Raw genomic sequence first — 24,155 nt, forward strand, 5'->3', positions numbered from 1 at the left:
ATGCTAAGTGTGGTTCCTAGAGTCAAGAAAAACAAGTAGACGGTACATGTGCTACCAGCCATTTGCTTATCAAAACTCTCTGATTTGTGCATACGTGCTCAGCCACAACTGTTTGCATTATTCTGTCCATGTTATATAAAATGTTTCTTTTTAGTCAATAACCTGGATCAAATATCTGACATATATTTGTTTTGGGAATAACTTGTATAAAAGAGCATCTGACTATCTCTCTGAGAAAGTGGAACTCCTTAGATCTGGAAAGGTATTTGCCATGCAAAGTCTCATCTAGGCTGACAACAGCAGCTTCCCATACTCTGTCCTGGGGGGGAAAGGGGGTGTCAAATCCTCACATCTGCCACCCTAGCGCACAGCTGTGAGTTGTTCAGGGAGAACCATCCCTGCCTGCCCAGCTGCCCTTCCACTCACTGTCACTCAACAAGTAACTATTTCACAGTCCTTACTGAAAACAATAGGACCTTTCAGGAATGAAATCAGATCTTGACTCTGATAGGAAGGCAGCTGTGAGACACCTGAAAGCTTCTGCTTGCTGTCTCTTCCTTGTCTCACAAGGTTCAGATTCAAAGAATCCTAGTAAAACATCCACAGCCCCTTCAGAAAGGTCAGTCTCGCAAAGGAGATTCTAAACGTTCGGTACCCTGCAGAAAGATATATAGACAGAGCGATAAATAGGTCACTAACAATTTAGATAGATAGAGGAGGGGGATGAGCATACCTGGAAATAGACAGAATATAAAAAGAATAAAATAGACCAAGAAAGAGCATTGAATTTCACTGCTTTTTTGATCCCAAAAGAAGACCCCATGCTTTATAAACTTGAGATATAATTTCTCCCATTACTGATATTTAGTCGCTTCTGGGCCAGAAGGCAGAAGCTTTTAACAGCACTCAGTTATACTATACACCAGTCTGCCACAAACTCCCCCCAGATTCGTTAGGGCATTGACTACTTTATAACCTTGGAGGGAAGAGTGTCACCTGTTAAAATAGCACCGTTACCAAGAATCTCTGCAGTTTCCCTTGAAGGCTGTTTTCTCATCTAAGAACTGATGAGGTCCAACACTATTTTAACTTTCTAATTATTCTAATTTCAGGACATTACTGCTACTGATTATGAAATACACTGCACCCAGAAAATGGATAAATTTCATTCCTAAGGGTGTGTCAATGCTGCAAAACAGCACACTTGGAGTTCAGTGTACAAGCACAGCACTGGGAAGCTAGGAAAATGAACCCATGTGGAGCTTTGTGGTAATGTGGCTAGATGTCTTCCAATACCTAAACTCACTTAGTTACAAGCACATTAGTTACAAGTTACAAGTGCTTACACTTCACTGCAGCCTGTAACACACATTATTCTGAGAAAACCAAGTGTAGGGGAAGAGCTGCTGTTCACACAGAACTACGGTCAATAAAAAGGCCGTTTCTTTTTTATTTCAAGAGACTATCCAGACTGCTCTTCAGAATGGTACAAAAACAATACATACACTGTTTTATCAGGGACTGGCCAGCCTATGATCTCTTTTTCTTTTTCTCTTTTAAGTACACTGAGCTGTTTCCAAGCACAGGGACAGTTCAAAGCTCATGTAGCAGCACACAACGCATGCTTGACTAGCCTATAGATTAGCCATGTGTTACCCTCCCCTACTGCTATTTCTTCACCTCATCCTTATTCTTGCAGTCTCTCTTGCTGTTCTCTTTTTCTCCTATTTCCTGCTCACATTCTGTCTTCAGCGTGCTCCTTCTTCCTTTATTTATTACGTTCACCTGTCTCCACCAGCTAAGCCCCATTTCAAATGAACAAAGAGAAAGCTGAACAGAAGTTTTCCATTCCAGGCAACAACATGACTTCAGCTAGTAGCCGTCTCTTTAGCATGAAATGCCTTAGTCCCCTTCTTTAGGATGCCTGTTTGCCTATCATGCCCACAGAAGTGACGTCCTCATGACAGGGTAGGCAGTAAAGCAGAACAGAGCTGTGATTTTACTGAGGTCCTCCAGGACCTGCCTGATGGGAGTAGCACTGAGGTCAGCCCCGGGAGCCAGCAGGACGGGCTAGCAGGCTGCAGGTGCAATTTAAGTGCGTACGCAAGGGAAGGAGATTTAAGGCCATGAACAGAATTTCTGCTGTACCACATGCAAATACCACAGCCACCCAAAGAAACCGTGAGACTATCTCCTCCCTTATAACTGGAACACTTGCTTCCCTTCATAGCAAAGAACAAAATACACGTTTTTCAGTTCAAAATATCTTATTTTAGACTAAGAAAAATAACAACAATAAAGTAGACGCAAAGTCTCCAGAGAGATCCCAGTAGCACTTGGTAGGAGAGTGACCATATATGTTTCTCTTTTATAAGAACATACAGGAAGTTATGGAAACGAACCAATTATCCACAAGTACAGTATTCAGCTGTGACATACAGAAGACAAAAGACATACTGTGTCTACAGCCATACACAAACAGTTCTTGACTGAGATCATTCTGAGCAGTGATAAATGAAAATACCAGAAATTACCCAGCTGAATGCTGATGGCACCTTTATAAGTGGGCAGTGTTCAACAGTGAGGTGATGAACAAATAGCACAATTTCAAACATGGTATTGCTGACTCTTTCCTTGTATGGTACTTTCAAGGATATTGGACAAAATTCAGAAGCCACTAATATGCTTTCTCTGTTTAGAATATTATCCTGCCCATACAGCCAGTAGGTCATATTTCAAGGCTTAGCCAGTGTGATGCTAATGCTGAACTCACATTTTCATATTGTCTTCCTGTCTTTTACCACAGCAATTGCCAGCTCCTACACTCATCCTGAAGCACTTCTCTACTTCTCCCCGCTTCCTCTGTTGCTCACTTCGGACTTAACTAAGAGTAAGTCTGCTTACGTGAACGTGCCTGCTCCGAGTAGTCCCTTATATGACAAATAACACACATTGTGTGTTCCTTTGTCTTTCCCTTCTTTCATTTCTCAATTTCAAATTTCAGTTTTGATTTGCTCCTATGTTTTGAACAGATTCCTATTTTCTACCCTTCAATAACACTCCTGAAAAAGCATCGTGTTCGTATAAATGCTACCTGCTCTAGTACAACATGCATCCTGCAGTCAACTTACTGTTACTTCGCTGATGGGGGGTAAGATTTTGCTACTGATAATGGAGACAAGAGTTCTTTAATTCATGAGGTAAGGATTTAGGTTTTCAGCTCTGAAGCTTGAGAGCTCAATCCCATTTATGACCCAAGGGAGGAGCTGTTATACAGGATCCCATCACTGATTTCCATCATGCTAGCATTGCCTTCTCATCATCATGTATTTGAATTGTTACCCCTTATATCATATTTCCCCATACTCGAGAACTCACAGTTCCTCACACCAGAGAAATAAATGTCCACTTCTCAATCATGTGTTTGAAACGGGTAGGAAAAAGGTATTATAGTGAGTGATTTCAATCCCTGTACTGTCAGCTGAAGGTTCCATGCTGCCAGAAACACACAAACAAAAAATTATTCCCATTTACAAATGATACCAATCATTTTCTCCCTCAAAAACTATGGTCTCCGGCATAGTGGAATTTTTGAGAAGTGAAAAGAAATTTATTTAATAATAAAAAATTAGTGGTGTTGGAATATTATTTGTGTTTGTTCTGAGAATAAAGGCTGAATCAGTAATACACATACTTGCTGCTTTAAAGTGGACAATTTCACTATGACAAAAACAATTATAAGACAAAAAAGCTTAGAGGAAATAACTTAAAAGAAAAATGTAAATAATATTTGCAAACTATATAACAGCATTTACTTATTGGGAAAGAATGCAATCTCACTAACAGTAAAGAATGTTAAGTTAGTTAAAAACAGATAAAACCATTTATAAAACACTAGGGATGCAAAAGTAATCATACAGCTAATTCTACAAAAAGCATAGATTAAATAAGAGAAACTGATAGCAACAACTATAAATTAGAGTTAGAAAGCGTAGAGAATTTAGAACAGAAACAAAAGGAAACAGGGAGAGTAATGAACAGTACTTATCACCTGTAACAAAAAAACAGGAGTTGCTCTGTAAGGTTTATACAGAAAAAAATATTTTTCATTGTATTCAAGTATAGGCGTATATATTTAGAAACAATGAGAAACAGCAAAAGATGAGCTCTTAATGCAATACCACATGCCACTTCCAGCACCACTACCGAATCTGAGGCAGGAATGAATAGAGAGAAATTACACAACAGATCATATTAGATGATGACAACAGTCTTTTCTGGTCTTAAAATTCATATATCTATTAATTACTAGGTAGCTTGCCCGACTATGCTGCTGCTAGCAAAAGTGCAGCTGCATCATTACTGGAAAATGGGACGAGCTATGTACACAAATAGTGCTAGCGTTCAAGCATGCCTGCCCAAATCCTCTCTGCTAGTCCATTTAGTGCATTCTTCAGCCTTTATCATTCAAAAGGCTGCACTAAAATCTGCTGAGCTTCACTGTGTTCTGGATCAGGGTTAATGCAATACCTCAGTTCTAATAGCAATTAAGCATAGCACTCTTTTTTTTATACCATGTCACGCATCTGAAATGTAGCATGCTGTACTAAGCCCACACACAAGAAAACGTCTCTCCCGCATTGTTCATGGTTATCCTATGGTTGATAGGAGCATTGTAAGAGCCCTTGAAAACCGGCTTGACTGTAAGACAGTAATTAACTTTGCATTTTATTCCTTTGGCTACAGTTCATTCTATAGAAGTAATCCACAACAGTAATTTATCTTCGCTCTTCTTAAGCATTAGTGAGAATGAGGTAGATGAGAAGGTGGTTACTCGATTTGTAAGTGAGGAAGAATTGGAGAGCAATATGGTTCAATAAAGAGGCCGTACTGGGGTCTCCAACATCCTGCTGAGAAACTGATTAAACAGGATTTTCAGTTGGTGTAAAAAAACTTGCAGTCTCACTGGTGTAAGCTGTTCTCATTTATTCATCTCCTGAAATTATTCTGGCTATTGTCACTAGATGCAGATTTGTCTTCATGACTTGCAAGGTGTGAGTGTTGGGGCAGGATTTGGGCAGTGGGATGTTACTGAGAGGAAACCAGAAAGACCTAAACATTTCTCTAGGGACTGCAATAAAAGGGCAGAAGGCAGATGTGAAATTCTTTCAGTCCTGTAGAACAGAAACAAATCTCTTTATTTCGAGAAAACTGTTTTAGACCATTTCCTTACAGCAGAGGAAAAAATTTTTCTTAGAAGACCTAAGGTTTTTTTTTGGTTTGTTGGGGTTTTTTTGTGGTTTTTTTTGTTTGTTTTGGGTTTTTTTTGTTTTGTTTTGTTTTTTTCAAAACTGCAAACTTCCCAAAAGTGCAATAACTCTTAAATTTTTTTTAGTCTAATTCACAGGGAAAAATTGGCCTTCCCAAGACCAATTTTTATGCCTTGCTTGCAGTTTGCTCCTTTGGGCTTGATTGCTGTGCTAGTTAAACAAGACATTGGTCAGGTTTTAACACACCATCTTATGAATTTTTTACTTTGCTTTCAGTTTTTTGGAAGGTTTCCAAGAGTACCAGGCAAGGAAATGAAATCTTCATCCCAAGGAAAAGATCCCTTTCCAAAACTGTTAATTTTTCCTTATGACATGTTTTGGAATACAAACGTATCCAGAGGGGGTTTATTCAGCAATATGCTGTGTTCATGCAAGTGATCAAATTGGGGGTTTATTGCAGTGGTACATATGTTAACAATAATTCAAACTTTTATTTACCCTGTTTCACCACCACAGCTGCTCTTGGTTTTCCTTATGGCCCCACCCAGTGACACTTGGAACGCAAGCAGATACATGCCTGTATTGCAGGGAGGGATGCTCTACATTGTTATTAGAGAACTGGGCTTCCTTTAGCGTGCAATATTACAAGAACAAACTCATGACTACACGCTTTCTAACTGTCACAGTATTATATTCCATATATGCTGGAATCAGCAGAATTAGAAAGCGGATCTGGTTTCTACATATCACTTCTGATTAATTTCTGCATTACAGAGACTGAAGACAATTACAGAGCCTCTGGATGATCCATCCAGCCATTTCTAGGTCTGTCCCGCTAGCGTGTTCAGTGAAGCCATTTCAGGGTTCTATATAACTGAATGCATGGATAAGTGAAGACAACAGGGACTTACTAAGTTTACTATTAAAGTGGTTTATTAGTGATGAATATTTTCTGCAAAAATTCTTAAATAAAATGTAAAACTTCATTTCTCAAGACATGTTGATGATTAAACGGAAAATAGTTGTTGCACCTCCCTTTTCAGTCCTTTCTCATGTCTTTTTTTTACTCTAACAAAACATTAGCAAACAGAGCTAATGGGATTATTGCATGTATAAATACAGAAATAGCAGCAGAAGGATGATTTTAACTTCACATGGAGCACTGGTAACACTAGCATATCTTACAAAACTTTCCAATAACCATATTTGAAAAATTATAAACAACACAAAGAACTAATACAGGATGAAATTATTTGAGGTCTGGAGAAAACAGCTTGTACTAAGATAATTATTAGACCAAGAAAGCTATTTAATATATCAAAAAGAAGATTGACAGGTGACTTAAATACAGCATGCAGGATGAAATGATCAGGCATCAGATGACTCTTGAGCCTAGGAAGAAGCAATGGCTTTAAGCTGAAGCCAGAAAAATTCAAAATTTGAAACAGTGTTTGGATTAAGCCCCTAGGAGCTTACCTCTTACCTGCAGAGATACCCATTTCTCCTGAGCTGAATGCTGGAATACAGGTTATTATTTTCTCTAGTCTTTTACCTGCTCTTTGAGCCTGACAGACTTTCCTACTGGGTAAGACCTTCATTATAGTAAATAGTTTAGGATTCCACACTTGGCTGATGGTTCACACTTGCTTGTGTATCCAGGCTTACATTCAAACTTCTTCCTACTACCATTTCCTCAGCTGAAATCCCCAAAGAAACATCAAAGGAGGGAAATCTTTTTTTATTCATTCAGAAAGAGAAAGCCTCAAATGGTACTTGTTTTCTGCTTCGAAAAGTGAAAAACTGAAACTCATTACAAGGCCAAGCATCTCCTGATGGCTCCTATGCTTTCCATAGTCTTGTCACCAAACTTCTGATCTCTCTCCCTGCTCCTTCCTCACTGGGCACGCATCTTCAAACAACTGAAACGCACTTGCTTTGCATCCATGTAACATTGCCCATCCATAACGTTAATGGCTCGAAAATGGAATTCAGAAACTAGGCAACATGCCAGTGGCTGAGTCATCTTCACTGTTCTTCATGACGTAATTGGGCTGCACTGGGCTGCAGGATGGTGGGTGCATTTGTAGAGAATGAACTATGATGTACATGTCAAGGAGGGCATGTTTTGCTCAACTCTTGATTCTACAAATGCTTGAGCAGTGCACAGAAGAAAGCACATGCCTGAGTGGAAGTTGTGCTAGGAGTCCTCTGTATTTCATCTCAGATTCTCTTCTCTGTGTTGAATGAAACAGGAACAGAATATGGATAGAAAAGAGATGTCCCTATAGGAATTGCGCCATGTGTGATTCTGAAGAAGTCAAGTACTTCTGAATTCACTCCACATTTTAGCTTCACTTCTTGCCCTCACTGTCCGCAAGACAAAACAGGATCAGGACACATATATAAGGCACCCAGTTCCTTGGCTTTGAGTTGGGAGAGTCTGGAAAGACCCCATAGTATCCCTACAGATCTGAGCAAATCAGGTTTCATATTTTTGGGGTCATTTCTCATTTACTCCAGAATTAAGAGAAAATCAGGACTACTTCTGGTGGTTACAGGTTAAGTGTCTGGTAAGAGCAGTGGTAAGGGCAGGAAACCATCAGCAACATCAGAAACAGAACGCAGTTCCCTTACATCTGCCAGTTCGTTTTGGCAACAGTGCTCTCAATATCTACATCCCATTCATTTCTTCCTGTGTGCTTTGAAATGTAAAAGTGATGTTCCTGCCCCTCCTGCATCATTTTAAAAAAAAAAAAGGGCGGGAGGGAAGACACACACACTGGGTAAGATAAATGTTATTGCTTTCATCTTCTGGATTGGAAGAAAGATGCTGCACTGCAGGATACTTGTGGAATTCAGGTTCTAGATTACTGTCTCTACAGTTGCAATGCTGCCTAAACAAATAAAATCAAAGCCTATATTATTTGGTGCTGTACAAGTATGTAAGATGATACAAGATACGAGATAAAATGTTGATTTTTATTCTAAAAATTAGGTGCTAATTTGATCTTCTCAAACATTAAATGATGCCTTTTATTATCTTCATAACAATCATCTAACAAGAGGTTGTTTTATCTGTGTTTGTTATAAAGAAGATACAGATCCAAAATTTTAATGCTTTTTATATCTTAATATGAATTGAAAGATCTATGAATTAGATAGCCAAATTATTATAAAAATATGGGCCTTAGCAACATGAACAAAACACTATACTCACTATCTGGCCGACATAGGTCCTGATTACTAATAGAAAATATAGAACGTGTTACAAGTCCCAGAGGAGGAGAAACTCCCACAGCTTTCAAGACTCCCTTGCTAGATGAAGCAAAACCAAAGAGGGAGTCACTACTAACTATAAAATCTGTGACTTGCATCAGCAACTCGATGGACATAGTGCCTGGCAAACCACTATTTTTTGTGTGTGCAATTTATTACAATAATCCCATTGATTTTGTTGAAAATGAAATTTGGCAATGAGTATGAATGTGTCAAGCCCCTCTGGGTCTTTTAATCTTCACATATAAGATACTATACATATATATATATATATATAAAAAACAACAGAATAAGATGATACCACCCCATGAAGAGAGGGGAGTGTCCATTGTTTTGCATGCTAGCTTGTGGCTCAGAAAACACGTTTCTGTCACAGAGATCCTGAGTGACTTTTTGGAAGCCACTTGGTGAGTCTTGACAGGGACATAACAAAGAAAAAAGCTGTCTCAGACATAATAGTATTCCCACACAACAGCAGTTAGACTGTATGTATAGATAGCTGTGGTAGATAGTAGTACATGGGAGAAAGAACCAAACAAGCTTGAAAGTTCTTCCACAAATACTAGGTATTGACTGTAAAGGAAAAGGAAAATGGAAAGATTGTCAGGCTAAGTATTTTGCTTAAATGCTCTCTTCTTTGTCATCCCATCAGTGCCCCTCATCAAAATTCATTCAAATAGCTGGGGCTCACTGCATATCTTATGGCAAGATAAATGAAAAGCAAAAATGTTAATACAGATTAACATTTCCTGTTGGAGTCCACTCTGTTACTCAAAGTTTAGCCTTGATTTCACTTCTGGTGAAAACTCTTCTGGTCTGAGATTTAAATTAAAAAAAAAAGGGGGGGGGGGAGGGGAGAGAGAAATGCATTAAATAAAAGGATGAATTTAGCCACAGATTTATTTAGCTTTGAACAGCTCCCCTCTTTGTCAGTTGGGCTGCCTTGTAACTAATTAAGATGTTGTTTGGCCTCAGTGTAATTGCTGCTGTCTGCTGACAGGGCACTTCTGCCAACCAGATGTTTTTTATTTTGAGGCATGGTTATTTGATAAAACTGTTCTTAAATCATAAATAAAGGAGGAAACTGTTGCATGGGTTCTATTTTTCCCCTTAGCAATTTAGATTATTGTTAATAAAAAAGGTCATGGATTGAATTTGACATTTATGTAAAAGAATCAACACAACACCCTATGCATCAGTTAAAACTTTTCTGTACTTTGGTGGATCTTGCAGATTCCCTTAATCAGCACTTATTTCTTGTTAGATGGCAAGACGGACATATGGCAAAATGGATCAAGTGCTTGGTGAAAAAACATTTGTTAGTGGCAGAAACTGTTTTTGTAAGTATGCAGTATAATTACAGCTATATGAACTTCAAAAGCCTTCCAGGTTTAATCAACAGTGAAAATCCTGAGATCTTAACGTTTCTCTCATTTTCCTGAATGTCTGTCGTCTTCAGTGTTATTTTCTGTATTTCTTGCTTTCGTCTTATGCTGGAAATGCAGGATTATACTCTCCCATAAGATATTAATTTTTAGCTTCTAGGGCCACATGAATTCCATATGTGCAAGAGTCAAACAGAATATCAACTAAATATTTTCAAAATTAAAATGGCCAATATTGATTTGACATTTTGTCAGTATTCAAATTTGAATGAAATAAATATTCTAATTTGGCACCAGGTGATGAAACTGGAGTTTATTATTTTACATTTGCATTTGCGTATTAAAAATGTTTTTATCACCCTTTTGCTATGTGAAAGACTCACAGAAACACCGAAAAGCAACAACACAGAAGAAATGCTAGGTGGCTGTTCCTAAAACGTTGCTACAAGCAGAGGGCAAATTTTTTTCTACCTACACACAACTTTCTTTTTGCTCTAAGCCTTTTCAAAATGCTACTTGACAAACTAATAGGTAAAATGAATCTTAGACACTGGATGACTATACATTTCAGAACCAAACAAGGCATGTTAAATATTCACTAGCAGCTGGCTTTGGCAGTATGAATTCTGAGAATACCACTAATTTTTCTTTTATTCCCTCAGACCCAAAGCAAAAGACATTTTAAACCAGAACTGTAACTGTTTGCTGATGACTGGGTCCCAGACAGTTCAAAAAGGCACTTCAAAAACTTTAACTTTCCAATAAAGCTAATATTCTAAATAAAGAGGAAAGGAAAGGAAACGTGCCATGAAAGACAAAAAACCTTCTTCAAACACAAACCTTAAAACCCAGGCTTTTGAATGTGCATGAAATCTGAACTCCCAAGTGAAACTGCTTGCTTTTCTTTTGCAATAAAGAATAGCACTGAGCTGAACAATATTTGCAGGCCTGAATAATAAACATCAATGTAGGCCATTTCAAAACCTTTAGAAACAATAGTTGGTGAGTACATTGCTAATGAAAGCCAGAGGATGTATCATCATAGTTACGTATGGGGATAACGTGAGGATATTTTAAACACGATAAAGACTGTCTTGTTAAAGATATCAGAGAGGCACTGAGCAAGTAAGCTTCCCACTTTCTCCATATCTGAACACGTACAGCACAAGGACAACGCTGAGGACAGAGCAGATACTTTCTCAGTTTTTTCTAAGTGCTTAGAAAATACTTAAAGAACTTGGGATTGCGTTGTGTGCAAATAAATAATGGCAAGAACCAGACATACTGTGCACTGTTTATATATCCACCTATAAATAAAAATTTTGTATCTATGACAGTTTAAGGAGGCTACGTAATGCCCTCATTCTAAAAGAGCAAGAAAAAGTCTTCCAAGATATCCTGAAGGAGCCAGGATACCAACTGGGTGCCTAGAAAGGTGCATCACTCCCATTTTTTCTGCAAATATTTACTCATTATTCTAAGGGAATATTACTTCACTGAAACCTCAATTCACGATGTACAGTATCTAATTTGTTCTTTGTATTATGTTCATGGAGAAACGCAAGAAAACTGTTTCTTACTATGCAATTTTCCAGTGTCTAACAGATGGGGTCCTGATCTCACTCAGGGTCCTAGAGCTGTTACAAGTTAACAATGTAATGAAAGCAATTACACCAGTTCTGGTGCAGGCATTTTGCTTTTTAATTCTTAGGATCAGTAACCTAAATTACTGAAAGTAAATCAGTCACAAGCTTATTTGTTTACTACCCATCATAACTGCCCACAAATTTACTTACAGTCAGTCCCATGGCAACTTGCACATGCAGTCAGACCTCTGCTGTTAGAGAAGGCAGCAATGCCTGTGGAGCCATGAAGGACATTTAATTTTATTTGGTTTATTCCAACTTTGGTATTCTCCAAATAAAAGTGAATTATGCACTTGACTGGTCGACTGTGCATTTCCTTAAATCATCTTACAGACAATAATTCCAAGAAGAGAGAAAAGGAAAACTAGTTAGACTCATGAATCATAATTGCTTTGGCAAAGGCAAGCAGCTTATGGCCACAGACAGTAAGGGCAAAGGCCCCTGCGTAACCAGCGGGCAGCGTTACCACAGACATGCTCCTTACCCAGTGGAGGGGAACCTCTTCCCCCTCCAGCCTATCCAGGCAGGCCAACCCCTGCTATCGCGGAGCCCAAACTCACAAGTGCAAACTCATTTAAGTAGCCTTTATTCACATGAGTAACTGCATATGAGCGGGACCAGTTCCCAACGAAACGCTATTTCTAGGCCGCTTCTCATCCAGCTCATAACCGTATGCCAAACCTCGTTCACAGACCTTCATTTCAGAGCCTGTTCTCCATTTCTGTGTATACAATTTCAATTTACATGTGCATTAGCACAGCGGCACTGACCTGTTGTGATGGTAAAAGTACCTTGTATTACAAAAATATGACGACAAAGATATAGAAACATGCAATATTTTCAAACAGAAAATACTACCGCAGAGAATAAAGGTAAATTAATGGACTACAGATTTATAAAAGCCTCTGAAAAGAGGATTTGGAAAGAAATGTAAAGTATCAGGTGTCAAAGTGCAATCTGCAGTGACTAAAGACACCTGGGGAGGCTTCCTGCTATATGCTTGCTTTGTAAAATACAGGACTTTCCTAGGATACAACCAGCAGCAGCATTCCAACTAGACATCTTACTGATAGCACAGGCTTCTATTATAATTAGATTTGAATTTCTAAAAAATATTCTTTCACAAATAAATAATTTAAGTTAAAGTGAAGTTAAAAATAATACATGAAAAATGTTTGCAAATGCTTGCCACTTGGAAAAAAAAAAATACCCCGGAGGTTTCACAAAACTCTGAATATTCCCCAAAAAGTATAATTATTCTAATGAATTTGCCTACAGAATAAACAGCTGCTCAGTAGGAACTAGTGAAGCATATCATTGTGGAAAAGGTGTTTTGCAAGTATGATTGTAGCTTCGTGATGGCAGCTATAGAAGATTTTGTAGGTATACAGAAGGACTTATCATTGCGTTGCCAAGTTGCTGTGCAGGCAAATTACACATGCATGCATGCCGCTGGCTGGTAGAGATGGTCACCACCACAGGAGGCAGGATACATTGGCAGACACAGAGGCTGAGCAAATCCTATTTGCACAAACCCATATATAATGCAAGAAAAATTAACCAACAGCAACAGGACCCTTTTCTGTAAGTGCAAGACCATGCATCTGAACACAGTAAGAAAGCTTTTCACAAGAACTACAAAATTAAATGGGATGATTATAGGAATATTCAGGTATAGGATAAGAATGACCAGTTCCTGACTTGGTAGTCAAAGCTTTTAGCCTACGTAAGAAATACGCATAAAGTACCATGGACATCAATACTCTCACAATACTCCGTATTCACCTAGCATACCGATGAATATGCTTTAGGAAAGTCTTATCATTCACAAAGACCACCCCAAAATCTATCATCCAACATCAGTATTTTCCACCCATAAATCAGTACTATTGCAAAATGACAAGTGACAAATGACCAGCTTTTTAATGAAATCTGATGAAAGGATCTACCCCTCTTGCCCAGATTCCTATTCATCAAGTATCTTCCTAATTAATTCTGTACCTAGGTATAAATCTCTGGCCTGTGCTGTGCAGAAAGTCAGACCAGATGATGATAAATGTGTCCTGTAGGTAGAGATCTATAAATCTGAGTTTCAGAGCCACATTTACTACAGCAAAAGGCAAAGTACTAATTAATGTACAGTGGGTAAACCATGTCTGTCTGCAATGAAGGAGTACTGCGACAGTACAGTAAAAGAAGTAGGAAGCACCCCTTCCAGTGAAGACATTCTGAATATCAGTCTGAAGTTAAGAGCAGAGTTTCCTGACTGAGATACGAAGCAAGATCATTTGAAGTATTTCCAGAATGATCTACATAAAGCATGTAGCCTTTCTAACAAAATCTGATGAGCTACAAAACCAGCCAATAGCTGCAACAGCTCAGAGACAGGAGTCCCACTGAGTCTGGATGAAATCATTACAAATGAGGAGAGCAATGTTTGTGCTAGAGGAAAGGACGGAATTCATTACAAGTGCAATGACAGTTCATATTCCTGACAATAAGTAACCAGTAAAATGGGGGTTTTGTTTGTTCGTTCATTTGCTAGAAAGATCTTATAGCAAAATAAACACTGAAAATTGAGAAATAGCTTACAGTGATGAACTCTGGTAAATCCAACCTCTTTTACAAGGGAATACCAAAGCAGATTTTAAACATTTGGCAGCTTATCAGAAGCCAGAGGAAGATTAACTATGTGAGTGAAAAATCGGGCCAAGAAACCAAAACCAGCTTTTCACAACGAAGGAAAGCCAAGGAGGAACAGAGTCTAAAAAGCACTTGGAAAGAAACGTTAAGATCATTTCACTCTTAGGAAACAGATCATTGAAGCAAGAAGAATTTGAATTCCTTTTGGAAGTGTGCAGGCATTTATTAAGTTACTTGTAAGATTTAGAGAGGATGTCAAAGTACTAACAGTATCAGGACTCTGTCAAGCAGAATAGGGTCACTCAAACAGTAACAAGTGTACTAGTACTCCCACTGGTACTATGGCTAGGGTTATTCACAGACAGCACAAAGACATGAGATGGTTTATATAAAAGTCACCAAAATGGAATGCCTGACTGACGCTCCCAACCTCCTCGTATGATTTGGCAAATCTATGCTGAAGTTCCTAACATCTGAAATAATCTCTGAACTCCAGTACCAGCTCTGCTACTGAGTCCCCTCTGCGGCCTCAGACATACCGTGTTGCATCTCCTGTGCGGCTTTCATGTTTATAAAAGCTACACAATATTCCTTTATATAGACTCAAATAGCTTACTGTATCCATAGCGCACTGATGATAAGAAGTGCAACTTCAAGGTTGAGGATTATTTTGTTTGGAGTGGAATACCACGTGGGGCATAGTATATTCCCTACTGGTATTTAACTCCATTTCCAAGTTGACTGTATATACCTTTTTGTAGGTTGCTAAAATTGTGAACACCACATTTTAAAAGTGTATGTGCATGTAGGTGAAGGAGAAAGTGAGAGCAATAGATTTTTTCAAGGTACTAGCAATAGGATTAGTTAAAAACCATGTAATGACTTCAAAATAGCTCACATGAAAATAGATCCCATACAAAATTGGTCTGTATCTCAATACTTCTACAGAACTGCTATCTCAAAGCTGAAGAAAAGGTACTGTGGGATGGAGTATCACTGTATATCTATTTTAACTGACTTTTATTAAGCAACTGCAGAGACTACCATCTTCTGCTCCCAGAACAAGCCAAGTAATAGTGTAACCCTCCCAGCATCTCCTAGCTACAGAACTTTGAACAGCACAGCTACAAAGAAAATTACTAGCTAAAGAAACAGAGGGAAATTTGGGTGAGCAAAACCAGACATTTTTTAAAATACAGTTTCGAGAGAGATGAGCAGTTGCTGAGGTCTCTTCTCTACTTGAGACATTTCCAGTAAGGCTATCCCTTCCTTATCAGTGAAATCCAATTATAAGCCTCAGACCAGTCTCTCTTTCCAGGAATATATGGCTGAGAATCCCCAAATATAATTTTCAGAAATATTCAGAGTTCTGTGCCATCTACATTCCAACAACTTTATATGTCAAGCACAAACAAGGCAAAATTGCAACAAAGCTCAGTCTGGGGCACCAAAATTCTCTGTGTGAAAGAATATACACTTGAGGACTGCACCAAAAGGTAGCATGAAAAAGATCATTATCAAGAATCAGTACAGTATGTTGCACTCTGAAAATAACCACGACTAAGGGAACACTGGCTTCTATGTAGCAGAGAAGGCACCAAAAGTGTGTTTAGACTGAACAAGACACGGTATTATTAAACAGAGGCCACTCTTTCTTGCTGTGGTATGTCATACTCACAGGAACTGAGGTTAGGAAAGGCTTCCTTCTGGGTGCAACAAAGAACAAAAAATTCATTGTCATTCATCACTGATGTTATTAAAGAAGTGACAGCATGAAAAGTTTGGGTTTCCAGCTCAGTATTCAATTCCAAATATAACAAACATATTCCATTTCCTACAGTCCCATGGAAATTCCAAAGCCCACAGACTCTTCACTCTGTTCTAAACATTTGTATTTGAAGTTAAAAAGTGTTTGCCTTCCCCTCCAGTGGTGGATGATCCCTGCATACCTCTCATACACTTTCCTAGAGGAGGTGTGACTCATAAGTGGAGTTCACAACATGCTTCATGTTCTCAGATCTGAATCGCTACAGACACTAAACTATATTACTATGTCCCTAAGACTTTATGGTGTAATAGCTTTTAGAGTCCCAAAGATAAACAAAGGTTCCTAGTAAATCCTTGAACATGTTGTATTCCTTTTAAGGAATTTTAAATTTTTCAGTGGAGTAAGACTAGGCATTACACAAATTTCAGACACACTTCTTCACATATTAGAAAAAAAGAGAGAGAAGGGAAGCAAAGCCAAAACCTCTCTGACTTTTTTCTGGCTGATCTCAAACCGTAGGAATTCCCCCATCACAAAAATGCTCTGCTTTAGCTAAGGAAACGATGTTGATTAGAAAAAAAAAGTTCCAGATGTTAACTGAAAGCAATTTCAAGACGAAGGGAAAGTGGAAGAGAGAGAAGGCATGTGAGGTGACCCCACACCAGAAACACAGCAAGAGCCTTGTACCCTCTTTGTGCTGGGATGCAGCCAAATGCTAGATAGCGCTCACACACACTCACACTAGTCTATTCTCCTTCCCCCTCCGGGCAGTAATTAGAGCATTTCCAGTTTAACCCCATCAATTCTTTAAATCCTTTCTGATTTGCATTATTAGGTAAACATATAAATAAATCAGAATTAAGTTATAGTAGGAAGACAGGTTTTTTTGTTTGTTCTTTTTATTTTTTTTCTTCCAGAAGAAGCAGAACCACCTATTTTTCTTCACAATTCCCATGCAATTTCTTCCTTACATCCTTATTAAGGTAGTGTCCCTGACTGAGATCCAGAGGTATCTCAAAAGGCATAGATAGCATTAAAATAGCAAGTTCTTCAAGAGAAGACACTGCAGTCATAGTGAAGACAAATGTCTTAGTTAGTTAATGTGGTTTGTAAAGTTTGTAAAGTTAGTTAATGTGGTTTAACTCTTTGTGGGTTTTGGAAAATGGCCAAAGTAAACCAGCTCTTCATTTCTCTGGGGGTGAACTACCAGTGCTCATTTAGGGTTCTTCTATTCATCCCCTTTGTACTTTACTACCTATCAGAATAACGCTACCTAAAATTAGATATTTAGGGGAAAGAAAGGAAAGGGAAAAAAATTAAAGCACTCTGGCCATAAAAGTCTACATGTGTTCATAAGATTGAGACTTGTCTTAGTTTCTTCCTACTGGAAAAACGTTCATTATAGGAAAAACCTGTTTCCTGTTGCAGACTCTTGCACTGACTTTAAGCCCAACCAGAAGCTAAGTTCCTGGAGCAAGCTCTCACCTACTTATTTATAATTTCACAATGCCCTATAACCTTCTAAATCTGATAATTTACTACTTCAAAGTAACTGCTTAATAAGAACACAAAGGTTTAATGAAATAAATATTTACTTAATATATTGCCTTGCATTCTGCAAGATGCTAAAGTATCCTGTAACGGCGACACAAGCTTTATGAAAACGCAGTTGCTGCTGAGCAGCAGCATGGGTTTGGATTTATCAGAGACTTTCTTCCTCCCTCACTTTACTACGTACATGAGGTTTCACAGAAAGAAAGGCAATGCTGATTATGGTCTCTCATGACCGGTTGGACCGCAGAAAGGAGAGCAGGCTCCTGTAGATTAACAATTACTCAGCAATCCTGAGGGCCTTCCTGAGAAATGAGTGGCTGATACAGGGATAACTGTGGCTCACTGCAGCCCTGTGTGGGCAGTGCCTGTTTCTTTTACCTAGATATTTAAAGGAAACTTATGAAATTAAGATCAGGAGTGGCAATGACTAGGTTTCATGAAGAGACTGAAAAGTAAAAGTAATATAATGAGTGTCGTTCTATTTGAAACCCCAGATTTTAATCTAGGACTTAGCCAGAATGTTTTTCAGAAAGACAGATATAGAGGATCCAAAAGTTGAAGTTAGCTGTCTTAAATCTAGATAATTCTGTCCCTTTCCAAGAGAAAAATCCCTATTTTTCCAAGTTTGGGGCCTTTCTGATAATCACAAAATCATAGGAACATTGTGGCTGGAAAGGACCTCTGGTGTTCTAGTCCAACCTCCCCGCTCAAAGCAGGATCAAAGAGGGGAGGTTGCTCAGGGCCTTGTCCAGTCATATTTTCAGTATCTCCAAGGACACAGACTTCATAAGGAAGATCTCTGGGCAAACTGTTCCGCTGTTCAGCGACACTCACAGTAAAAATACAGGAAATTCTACTTACGCATAAGAAGAAAGTGTTTCAGTTTGTGTCCATTGCCTCTCAATAGCATAAGCTGTGGGGTTTTTTTTCCTGTCTAAAAAGTTCTGACAGATGAACCCTACATTCACAGAAGTGATGCACAAAGATCCCTAGGAAGGAAATTAGCATACCCTATGAAGAAGGCATGTCTGCCCTACTCACAGAATATGTGAAAATTAACATATGGCTGCAGACTGCAACAAGGGAATTCATAGGCCTGTTTTCTCCAAGTCACAAAACCCAGCTCCTCCATGTCTTACAGAAATCTGCTACATTTGAGTCTTCTCACACAATCTGCTTGTTGCTAATATGCAATTGCTACACTGGAACCAAGCTCTACAAAATTGTATCAGTTCCTGTTTGAGCGCAGTGCCCTATATATTTGTATGGAGAGCTGTCAAGTATTGCAAAGTCCGATTTAACAACGAAGTCTAGCTGTTTGCACTGCAGGCCTTTGCTGGCCTCCTCTCACACTCTGGCTTTCCCTTCCAGTGGATGGGAGGCACCGTGCAATTCTACACTCTGCCCTCTGCATGGTCAACACAATACAATAATGCAAACACGTTGCGAAGGCAAAGAGAGGCAGTTCAATACAAGGGAACAACTGCATAATGGGCAACTATCACTTGTCAGTCTGGGGAGCAGTGGTACTCACGCAACCGATTATAAAATCTTTCCTCTGGCACTTAAGCAGCAGAGTGGAATGTGGAGATTAAATTTTCAAATCCAATTGAGTTTAAGTTATTAAATAATCCAGACAGGCAATGGTGATGATCACTGATCTTCTTTAGCACTATCTATCCAAGAATTTCAGTCTCCTATACTTTCACAAAGGCTTACTGAGAAAGGTACTTCACTGTCATTTCATCCTCTGACAGTACTTACATATTGCAAGCTGAGGCACAAAGAGATGAAATTACCAAACCAAAATTAACCAAACCAGTTGTCATTTCAGTTCTAGGTCACTTGAAGCTGCTTGTGAAAGAACCATAGACCAAGAACTATTCCTAGAAACAATTCAGCAAATTGCCAGTAAATATGCAGAAATCATGAACTATTTGTAGAAGATACAAGAACAGGTGAAATTTACTGCAGAAATTCTTAGCTGCCATTTACGTCCTCAGCCAGTTACCAAAATTAGAAGATGTAGGCTTGGTCCTAAAACCCAAATAATGTATTCAAGAAAAATGCCAATTGCTCTTATTGTTATTAATATTTGCATTACAGGACTAATATGGATACAATCTGGCCCTGTCATATAAGACTAAAAACAGACAAGTGAAAGATACTTACTGAGAATCACAGGAAAGGCTTTGCAGTCCTGTCAAAAGAACTGTCCAGAACTAAGCTAAACAACTTGTTGGAGAACATACTGCAGGAGTCATTATGAACTGGCAGAAGAGATGGACAAGATGACCTAATAGGTTTTTTCCATCTCTGATTTCTGTGACTACATAATTCCATCTTGATATAGGACCAGAGGAGTTGACAGTTACATCTGCAGTCTCTCTTAAAAGTTATTGACTCTACCCATGGAATAGCTCAAAAATGTAAGGGGAAAGCATCACGTGTATTAGGAATTGAGGGTGTGTATCACATTCGGGTTAATAATACTTCTTTAAAAGCCATAAATGGGAATGAAGATGCAATGAAAGCAAAGATTGGTCTTGGTTTAAAAGCACAGTGAAGATGTGACCAGATGATATTAAGCAGAAAGATGGCTTATGAAGTAAAGTTTAGCACTGCTACAAAGCCGCAAATAAAGGTTTTGACATTTTGTGTTTTCTTTAGCATATAAAAGAAAATGTCTCCTTCCAAAGCAGAATTGGTTTCCAAAATTTCAGACCTTTTCTGTTCCTGCAGGTGTCCTTGTGTAATGTTTTCTAAAGCATTTTTAAAATTAAAAATAATAAAAACTCTAATGGTGCTTTCTTGGCTATGGAAATCAGAACAGTTATGAAAGAGCAATAAAGCAGCCTTTCTCTTTTAGCTGCCAACAACTCCAGAAACATGTTTGCTGGAACCCTGACCCCTTACATAGAAAACATTAAAACAACTGCAACTTGATACAATTAACTGGTATTAGATTCAAAGTTTGTGAGGCCAACTGGCTTTTATGATATATTTCTTGGTACTTACATACTAATGGAAACACTCCAAACTTTTGAAAAATATATTCCAGATAGGCTGACTGTTAACTCATTTTTAAAGCAACTGCTTTAGCAACTGCTCGTCCTGTCTGCAAAGAATGAAAACCAGACAGACAGAGCATTTCTACTGCTGTACACCCAAGAAACTTTTTCTATCTGCATTCAGCTCTCCCTCAGAATAGAACAATGGCAATATTTGAAGTGTTATGGATAAAGCTTTCATTGCACTTCTCAAAATACTAGTATCACAGTTGTAACATTTCCCAATCTTTCTCTTCATTCCCTAGCTCAATATTAACAGAGGTACATAAATCTCATTCTAAACAGAAAGCCTTCTAAACAGCCTAGAGCCTGTTCTACATGATACGCTCTTTCTGTATGACAGAAAAAGGGGACATGGGCCAGAGCAATAACTGTGGCAGAAGGATGATGGTTCGAGATTATGAAGCTCCTAAAACTGTAATTCCTATGCATTTCTTCCACCTGTGCTAGAAAGGGGACTGCTATTGATAGCCACAGAATTAAAGGAGACAGAAGGTTGACTTGGATCCTACTAGCCAAAGGACAAAAAGAATTGTATGATGGGTATTGCTGCTAGTTAACCAAAGAGATTCAGTAACAAATGAAATGGATTGGCTTCTGCTGGATATTCAGTGGATGGTTTACAATGATTTGGAAAACTCAACCCAGCTGCTAATTAAGAGGTGTTTCTACCATACTGGCACCAGTAAGCAGGCTGGCTAGCAATCTCAACAGCAAAAGCAAAACGAACTTTCCAAGGTGGAACTGACAAGTTTATTCTGCTTCTGCTCTTGAAATATCTCATGAAACAGTGTCCAGAGCTGTGACTCCAGCATTACCCAAGAGCATGCATCATGTAACACTGCTGAGCACTCCTGCAATTACGGATCCATGAACAATTAAGACAGTTTCTGTGAACAGATGTGTGCATTCATATTGCAATTGTTTCCTGTGCTTTCAGCTTTTTCAGGCTAAGTCCATATAGTTGAAAAATGTTGATTCATTTTCTGTATTGCTATAAACATCAAAAGTTTCACTTGATGTTGGTTTATTTTGAAATAAATTGAAAGGAAGCCAAGGAAATTAGTAAAGCAACAATCTGAACATAGCGTGGGAAACAATACCAAATACTTTGACAAATAAGAAAAAGTCACTTACCTCATTGATACACACAACACCAAAGAGAAAAATGAGAAAGACTACTTCTTGGGCATCATTATCTCAGGTACACTATAGCCACAGCATACGATTGCAAAGCTGCGAACAATGTCAGATCTACGCACCTATTTCCATAAGGAATTAATCTGTCCATCCATCTCATTTTCTCAGTTAGTAAACTCTCCACCATTGTAATGAAGTGTAAAAACTCCTCTCACTACAGGCAAATTTTCAGCATGGCATATCAGAATGAGAAATATCACTAGAAAATTTCACTAGGCTAGAAAGTGATTGCTGATGAATGCTTCAGAACCTTTTTAAATCTGTGCTGCTCTGGCCTCAGCAAGGTTTGTCTGATTTAGCTGTTAATTATCCCCCCCTTTTCCTTCAGCAAGGTCCCCAGGAATCTCACACAGCTCCATTTTCCATTTTCCTTAACTTTGTATGTATATTCTATTTTGTTATAGTAAGGCAGCCGAGACACTATGCAGTTACTGCTCCTATAGGAATGCAAAGATCTCTTCAGCCTTAGCTCATCACTCAAGCTCTACTTTGAGCACCCAGCAACTGACAGCTTGCAACAAGGGCTTTTATTTTTCAGTAATTATTATGCTGAATCACAGGGAACTGCTTTATATGCAACTTTCCTTTACGGTAATGGAAAAAGATTTCTTACAAGTTTGGACTGTGATCTCTGATACTAAATGACAGCCCAACAGACAATGGAGTTACTTTGGAATTAAAGGTGGTGTAATTGAGAAAAGATTGTGTATTTAGGAAATTTTTTTCCCCAGGTTTTCCAAAGTACCCCACAAATCATCACAAAGGGTTAATTTTACGCCAACTTCACTATGACTCAAAGAGGACATGATCTTTCCATGTGTGTTTTCTAGTAAGCATGTGTTTTGTAACAGAAATTCAATTACTCAGAAGAGGATATCTCTCCTGGTGTGGCTGTCTGTACTGCCATGTCATGCATTAAGTGGCAGGCTGTTTCCTTAGCTTTTCAAAAATTTTACAGGGATGATTAGGCAAATGTTTCTATAACAAACATTTATAGCATTTCCTACAGATGTTGTCGCACTGACATAACAGACAGAAAATCCAGGTCTGCCATGTTTCCAAATGACATAGGAAAACTTAGATAGTAAAAGCTCTAACTGGGGAACAGTGGGTTGGGATGGGAGTGGGGTTTTAAAAATTTTTAAATTTTTATCATCATCATCATTATCATCATACTTTTTCAGTCCTGAAAAATTCTCCCACTAGGTTGAGATGATGCCAAATTTTAAAAAATTGACTGAATTACACAGGAAAACTGATAACAATTCTTTATAGTCATCAAAGGAGTGTGACTATAGCATAAGGCAATGTAGCCGTGTTGCGAAAGGCTCACTCTGCAATTCTGCCATTGCTTAGAGCAAACCAACTGCAGTGTTACGTGCTATTTGTTAACACGAGTGGATTTGGAATTACTCTGACAACAGTTCCTTTTAAAGTGCAGTTCAACTTGCATACAACCTTGAAAAAATCCCGTTTCAAGCCTTATATCCATACTACTATAAAACCTGACTTGTAGACAATGACAAGGACAGTCCAAATGCACAATGCCAAGAAGTGCCATAGTAATGCGTTGCATTCTTCACCCAAAGATCTCAAAATGCTCAGAAACATTGAAGACATAAGCTTTTCCATCTCAATACAGGAGGTATTTTACCCTTTTCTACTGCTTTTGTTTCTCAAATATAGAGAATTACTCAACAGCAGCACATCTGCGGCAGATCGAGGTACAAAGGTCATATATTTTAAATTCCAGTTCTGGTCTGTGTATGCCTACCCAGCAGTCTCTTCTCCTTAGGTCAGGGATACAGTCTGAGAGACAGAATGTTGGAAAGACAATACCAAAATCTCATTCCCAGTCACTTAAAACTAGAAGTTCAGAAGTACTTTTGATTTATGAGAGAACGACTACATATGTGGCAGATACTTCCACCACAGAAACGCACAAAGGTGGTTGTCTTTATGCCCATTTAATTTACCGTGTAAATCACCACATAAGCCTTTGTGACCATCATCAAAACTCACAATCAACACGACCAGCGCAGGATCTTCACTTACGCTTTTGGCCACTGATGTGACTATTTATAGCACTCATAACAAAACATGTACCTTACCATGGCAACCACAGCATCCGTGTGCTACCACTGAGACAAAAAGCATTGCCTTATAGAAAAGCACTAACCAGTGTCAAATCATGCTTCCGGAACAATTTGTTTCCCAGTTTCCAAGCACATATTTCTCATCATTGATCATTACGGAACATTATTTATTGCTTTTCTCTGTTAGACATCTGTCTCTTATTTTTATTTTCTTCATAGAAGCAGAAAAGGATCAGAAAAGAAAGG

General features: G+C 38.5%; 1 long non-coding RNA gene across 1 annotated transcript; it reads left to right on the plus strand.

Annotated features, from left to right (window-relative positions):
• Positions 1-1,148: 1,148 nt before the first annotated feature.
• LOC142418546 (uncharacterized) lies at positions 1,149-3,702 on the plus strand. Its single transcript, XR_012778325.1, has 3 exons — positions 1,149-1,269; positions 2,807-2,890; positions 3,033-3,702. It is a non-coding gene; the product is annotated as an uncharacterized LOC142418546 (long non-coding RNA).
• The last annotated feature ends 20,453 nt before the right edge of the window (positions 3,703-24,155 follow it).

The sequence above is a fragment of the Mycteria americana genome, chromosome 18 (genome assembly GCF_035582795.1).
Source record: "Mycteria americana isolate JAX WOST 10 ecotype Jacksonville Zoo and Gardens chromosome 18, USCA_MyAme_1.0, whole genome shotgun sequence".
Classification (NCBI taxonomy): Eukaryota; Metazoa; Chordata; class Aves; order Ciconiiformes; family Ciconiidae; genus Mycteria; species Mycteria americana.